The sequence below is a fragment of the Octopus bimaculoides genome, chromosome 17 (assembly GCF_001194135.2).
Source record: "Octopus bimaculoides isolate UCB-OBI-ISO-001 chromosome 17, ASM119413v2, whole genome shotgun sequence".
NCBI lineage: Eukaryota > Metazoa > Mollusca > Cephalopoda > Octopoda > Octopodidae > Octopus > Octopus bimaculoides.
In genome coordinates, this window is record NC_068997.1 from 12,131,429 (window position 1) to 12,137,975 (window position 6,547).

The window sequence follows — 6,547 nt, forward strand, 5'->3', positions numbered from 1 at the left end:
ACACACACACACACACACACACACACACACACACACACACACACACATATATATATATATATATATATATATATATATATAAAACCACATATATCTCTCAAGAGCTACTTAGGTAATATATGTATAATGTAGTTTTCTGCAAATCTGCTTTAATAGCAATGTATTTGCGCATAAACGTACATATATTGTAGAAAAATATCTTCTTAGATACATATACTCATGCATATGATTTCATATATTCGTATTTCTTTTGTCTTGTGTATATCTGCGTAGGTATATTTATTGTATGCTTCGATGAAATGGTTGAAATCCTATTATCTAGCTACTTACGTTCCGCTAATTCAAGTATTAATACAACGTGTTTCCACTAGCTTTGCTTGTACATTCACTAGTTATCTGAATAATGGTGTCTTCTGTCATTTATTCAATCCAATAAAGTTTCATATAAAAGCTACTCGTCTCCGACAATAAGTTTTGGTTGTGTAATTTACTTTATGTAACTAATTATCACCTTATGCTAAGGAATCATACGTAATGATATAACTAAATATCTTTTAAATAATCTCTTATGGTTTGTTTTGTTTTACATATGAGTATGTTGTCTGCTTGTCAAAAGACAAAATTGAACAACCAGAACGAGAGGAGGAGACATGTTGAATACAGCGCCGCTCAAGAAAAGTCACACGATGAGTGACCAATGAACTTTGACAAAGAAACTAAAACAATAATAATAATCCTTTATACTAAAGACACAAGGCCTGAAATTGGAGGGGAGGGGGACTAGTCAGTTATATCGACCCCAGAGTTTCACTGGTACTTAATTTATCGACCTCGAAAGGATGAAAGCAGACATCGGCAAACTTTGAACTCAGAACGTAATGACGGGCGAAATGACACTAAATGTTTTGCCCGGCGTGCTAACGATTCTGCCAGCTCGCTGCCTTAATAATAATAATAATAATAATAATAATAATAATAATAATAATAATAATAATAATAATAATAATAATAATTATTATTATTATTATTATTATTATTATTATTATTATTATTATTATTATTATTATTATTATTATTATTATCATTATTATTATTATTATCATTTCAAATATTTGCGTCAAGATCAGCTTAGGGAAGGTGGAGGAGAATCGATTACATTGACCCTAGTGCTCAATTGGTACTTAATTTATCGACTCCGAAATGATGAAAGGCAAAGTCGACCTCGGTGGAATTTAAACTCAGAACGTAGCGACGGACGAAATATCTCTAAGCATTACTGGGTAACATAGCTAAGTGGAATACACGTCTCCTTCTACACCATAGTAATGGAATTAGCCAATCTAACAACATCAACATCACACGGGGCATCTTTCAAGGTAACTCCATCTCCCTATTACTCTTTTGCATGGCATTGATCACACTTTCAAACGAACTAATACCAGGTATGGGTTCAAAGTGTATAATATTATAGTAAACCATCTGTTTTATATGGACGATCTGAAACTGCTTGCTAGAAATGACGAAGAGCTAGTAGAGTTGTTAACAATTGTGAAAGAGTTCAACAATGACATAGAGATAGATTTTGGCTTTGATAAGTGTGCTAAAGCAACTTTTGTAGGAAACAAGCTCAAACAAACAGCTTCCGTTAAATTAGATATCGACACTATCATAAAGGAGCTTGACCCACAAGAAAGTTGTAAATACCTGGACATAAACGAAGGATATTGTATACAACATGCTACTATGAAGGGAAAATAAGAAAGGAATATTACAGGCGAGTAAGATTCATACTAAAAACTGAAGTCAACTCCAAAAATCGCATCGATGTCATTAACACCCTGGCACTTCCAGTAATCCAATATAGTTTTAACATCATTAACTGCAATCTTACAGAGCTCCAACGCCTGGATAGGAAGGCAAGAAAACTACTAACATCTAAGAACATGCACCATTCAAAAGCAGACGTTGATCGTCTGTACCTACCTTGATGTAATGGGGAAAGAGGAATGATGAAGGCAGAACTGTGCTATAAGACCTCCATAAAATCAATGAACAAGTACTTATCTAGTACAGAGGACTGGATGCTGCGGCTTGTGTGCAAACACGAAGCAGCATAAACTCACATTCTATTGTCAAGGAAACTTTCAAATTCGCGAGGGAACTTGGCATTAACCCTGAAATAGTTGAAGAACCTGAAACCACTGCTACAAAACAAGCAAAACGGATCGAACAGACTTCAAAACACGTGCAGAAACAAATTGAGGAGCGGTGGAGCCAGAAGCCTTTTCATGGACAGTGTAGATCGAGCAACAACTCATCAGAGGCCGAGAAGCTAGGGACTGAAAGTAGAGACTGTGTAAGACAGTTCGGTATTCTCTCTAAATGCACAGAAACCGTTTTAAAGGCTTCATACTTTGTTGTTATTGGATTAGCGAAACAATTATGAGAACGGAACCAAGGGATAAACCCCGTTTTTCCCAGGAATTACCAGGTACGTGAGCTAGTAAATTGCATATCTTATTTGGACCACCATGAGTGGTAGTTAAGTTCTGATCTTTGCAGATCATTAAGCGTCTTTTGAGGCCTCCGTTAGATTTGTAGACCTCGTAGCATACACTGCATTCAAAGGTGTGCACAGGTATATAGGCAGAGCAGTTGGTGGGGGTTCACTTTTCTCAGATCCGCAAATGAGATTTGAGCCCAGAAAGGCATGATCTGTCACGAGTTGTGCACGCAAAAAGATCACTGAGATTCACCTTCTCGATCGCAATATTCTTCTTTAAATCTCTCTTGAGTCATACATGTATCATCCTGGCCTCCTCAAAGGCTTTCACTCCACTCCACACTTTTGTTCGCCATCCAACTCGATCGGAGCAAGGATTTCTATGGCCTTTGGATTCACTCTAAATGTCTTCACGGTAGTCCTTATGCTCTTCTTAAACTTCGTTTTAGGTTTACATTGATTGCGTTTCCCCTCTGCAAGCTCGCCATAAAACAACTGTTTGGATGTGCGTTCATCCGCCCATTCGAACGATATGGCCAGACTTTCTCATTTGATTTTTCAGAATCATTGATTTAATAGAAGTAATGCCTGCAGACACAAAGACATCTGTGTCTGGAGTTAAAAAACAAAAAGCCCCATTTAATGTTTAAAATGCAGTGAAGGCATTTTTGGTGGAATCGTTTTAACAATTTGAAATGTCTTTCCTAACATGTCCATGTTTCAGACGAACACAACAGAGATGGTAAGACAAACGATTTGTAAAGAACCAATTTTGTTCTGAGTTCGAATGCCGCCGACGTCAAATTTGCCTTTCATACTTTCAGGGTCGATAAAGTAAGTACTGGTTGATCACTGGGGTCGATGTAATCGATTCATCCTCTTCCCAAAATTGCAGCCCTTATGGCAAAATTTGAAACCATTATTAATGAACGTCTTAAACAATTTCTGTTATATAACGTGATTAATTTGAAGACATTTTCTATTTTGATTTGTTTCATTTTTATTTGTTGCTTTTTTATGGTTCAAATATTTTAATGAAGATTCTATGTATAATTATATAAACATTCTTAGTGGATATTGCCAGTTCATATCGATATCAATTAATTATAAACTTTGTTAATTCTAGAATTCTTTAATTAGCAATAATCTAGCGTACTTTAATTAAAAATATGTTTAGTAACTTTATTTGTGATTTTGCTGGGGTTTTGCAGATATAACTAAATAATTTTAGTATTTTACGATGTTGATTGTTTGTATGTTTGTTGTTTACTATTTTCCTACATGACATCAAAAAGTAACATGAATTAAATAAATTATTTCAGGAAATTATATTTGGATGCAATCCACAAAATACAAAAATCACAGTGAACAAAAATCCAGCTAGAAATAATTATACAATATTGAACACTGAATATTAGTTAAAATTTAATAGTACCTCGGATTAATTTCTCTTAATATTTTATTCTCTATAACAAGTTTTATTCTTATATAATATTGCACATCAACCGACTAGTGGTTTTCTTTTCGTTAGTAAAACGGTAATAACGAAGAGATCGAATAATATCGAAAAATATACCTAGACTTATCTCCAGGAGTAGCCACAATGTTAAAAAAGTAATAATATTATCTGACTAATCATCTCACCACATGTGACTAATTATGTATTTTATATATTTTTAAGTTAACCTCATTAAAAGCGAAACCAAACTTTGTTGCAGATGTTTGCTTTGTAGTTTTCTTGTAAATGAGGTCAGGTCTTTGAAAGCATTCTTATTATTATTATAATTATTGTTGTTGTTCTTCTTCTTCTTCTTGGTATTATTATTATGTTGTTTTTTCTTCTTTCTTCAAATTTTCTATTCTTATTATTATCATTATTATTATTATTAGTAGTAGTAGTAGTAGTAGTAGTAGTAGTAGTAGTAATAGTAGTAGTAGTAGTAGTAGTAGTAGTAGTAGTAGTAGTAGTAGTAGTAAGGCGGTGAGCTGGCTGAATTGTTAGCACACCGGACAAAATGCTTAATGGTATTTCGTCTGCCGCTACGTTCTGAGTTCAAATTCCGCCGAGGTCAACTTTGCCTTTCATCCTTTCGGGGTCGATAAATTAAGTACCGGTCAAGTATAAGGGTCGATGTAATCGACTTTCCCCCTCCCCACAATTTCCAGGCCTTGTGCTTATAGTACAAAGGATTATAATAATAATAATAATAATAATTATTATAATTATTATTATTATTATTATTGTTACTATTCTTATTTAGGCGGTGAGCTGGCCGAAATGTTAGCACACCTGATAACATGCTTTGCAGTATTTTTTCCCGCCTTTTCATTTTTAGTTCAAATTCCGCAGAAGTCGACTATACCTTTCATCCTTTCGGATTTGATAAATTAAGTACCATTTGAGATCAGAGGTTAATGTAATCCACCAACCACAACTCCCACAAAATTTCAGTTTTATTCTAAAGAGCAAACATTTGACTTACCTTGTTGTTTTAATACGCGCAGGGATAGCTGTGTTGTAAGAAGCTTGCTTCCCAACCACATAGTTCTGGATTCAGTCCCACTGCATTACACCTTGGACAGGTGCCTTCTACTCTAGCCTCGGGCCGGTCGAATATATATATATATATATATATATATATCAAAATTGCTGGCCTTGTATATACATTTGAACCCACTATACAGTCTATTATATTCTGTGGTGTACATTATGTCTGTATGCGTATATGAAAATGTGTATAAGCATATTGATAGATAGATAGGTAGATAGATAGATAGATAGATAGATAGATATTTCATTATTGCCCACAGGGGGCTAAACATAGAGTGGACAGACAAAGGGATTAAGTTGATTATATCGACCCCAGTGCGTAACTGGTACTTGTTTAATCGACCACGAAAGGATGAAAGGCAAAGTCGACCTCGGTGGAATTTGAACTCAGATCGTAATTGCAGACGAAATACCGCTAAGCATTTCGCCCGGCGCGCTAACGATTCTGCCAGTTCGCCGCCTTTAGATAGACAAGTATTACTTTGTATAGTGTTCCATTATTGGTGGGATGAAAAAGAAAGAGAAAAATGTACATAGAATTCAAATGAGAGCTACAAAGTTTCACACCATGTCGAACGAGCTCGTATAGAGTAGCATTGTACTATCAAATATTCATTTGGGATGGAATACAAGGCTGCTCTCTGAGAAAAAGCGAGAAAGATCGAGAAAGAACGAGAAAATAAAAAGATGGGAAAAAATGTGAATAAAAAAGTAAGCGAGATTTAAAAGAGCATGAAAGGACATAAGAGATGTGCCTCTTTGACTCGTTAGAATGGGAATTAACAATGATTCGTGCGGTTAAATAAAAGAGGTAAGATTAAAGTTTATATGTGTGTGTATATGTGTATGTGTATGTGTATATTACTATGTATTATATTGTCTATGGAGGAATAAACATTCTGAATAAACGCAATATTTATTGGATTGAATTGAACTGAAATATTCCAAAGAATCATCAAGCGGATATGGCAGCTACAATTCTGCGCTGGTCGCTCGTCTATGCAATAGTTCCCATGTTGGCGCGTAATTGGTATTTTTGATAATGATGCTAGTGATGTCAAACAGTACTAGCATCACTTTTTTTTTATTTGCAAATAAAGGTAATGATTACTCGAGTAGTAGTTGTAGCAGAGTGGTGGTGGGGGTGTCGGTAACAGTGAGATATCTGAAAGAAATAGTGCTTACAGATGTAACGGAGATGTTATTTTTCTTTTTTGTTTTGGAGTTGTTGGTTTGGGGTTTTTCTTTCTATTTTTTTTTCTTTCAGTATCAAACACGTTATATTCTTTATGGATCATTTAAGAAAACGGTCTCCGAATCCAAGGCTGAGGAATTATAGGAATTACAGAGAGATTTTTTTTTCTTGGTTTCTTCTAAAGACTGGAAAATATTTGTGATGCTTTGATACTGTAATATTCTCAAAGATATTCTGCATTTTTATTTGATTTGATTTCCTATGATTTTTCGGTAAATATCACCAGATTTTCCTTCAG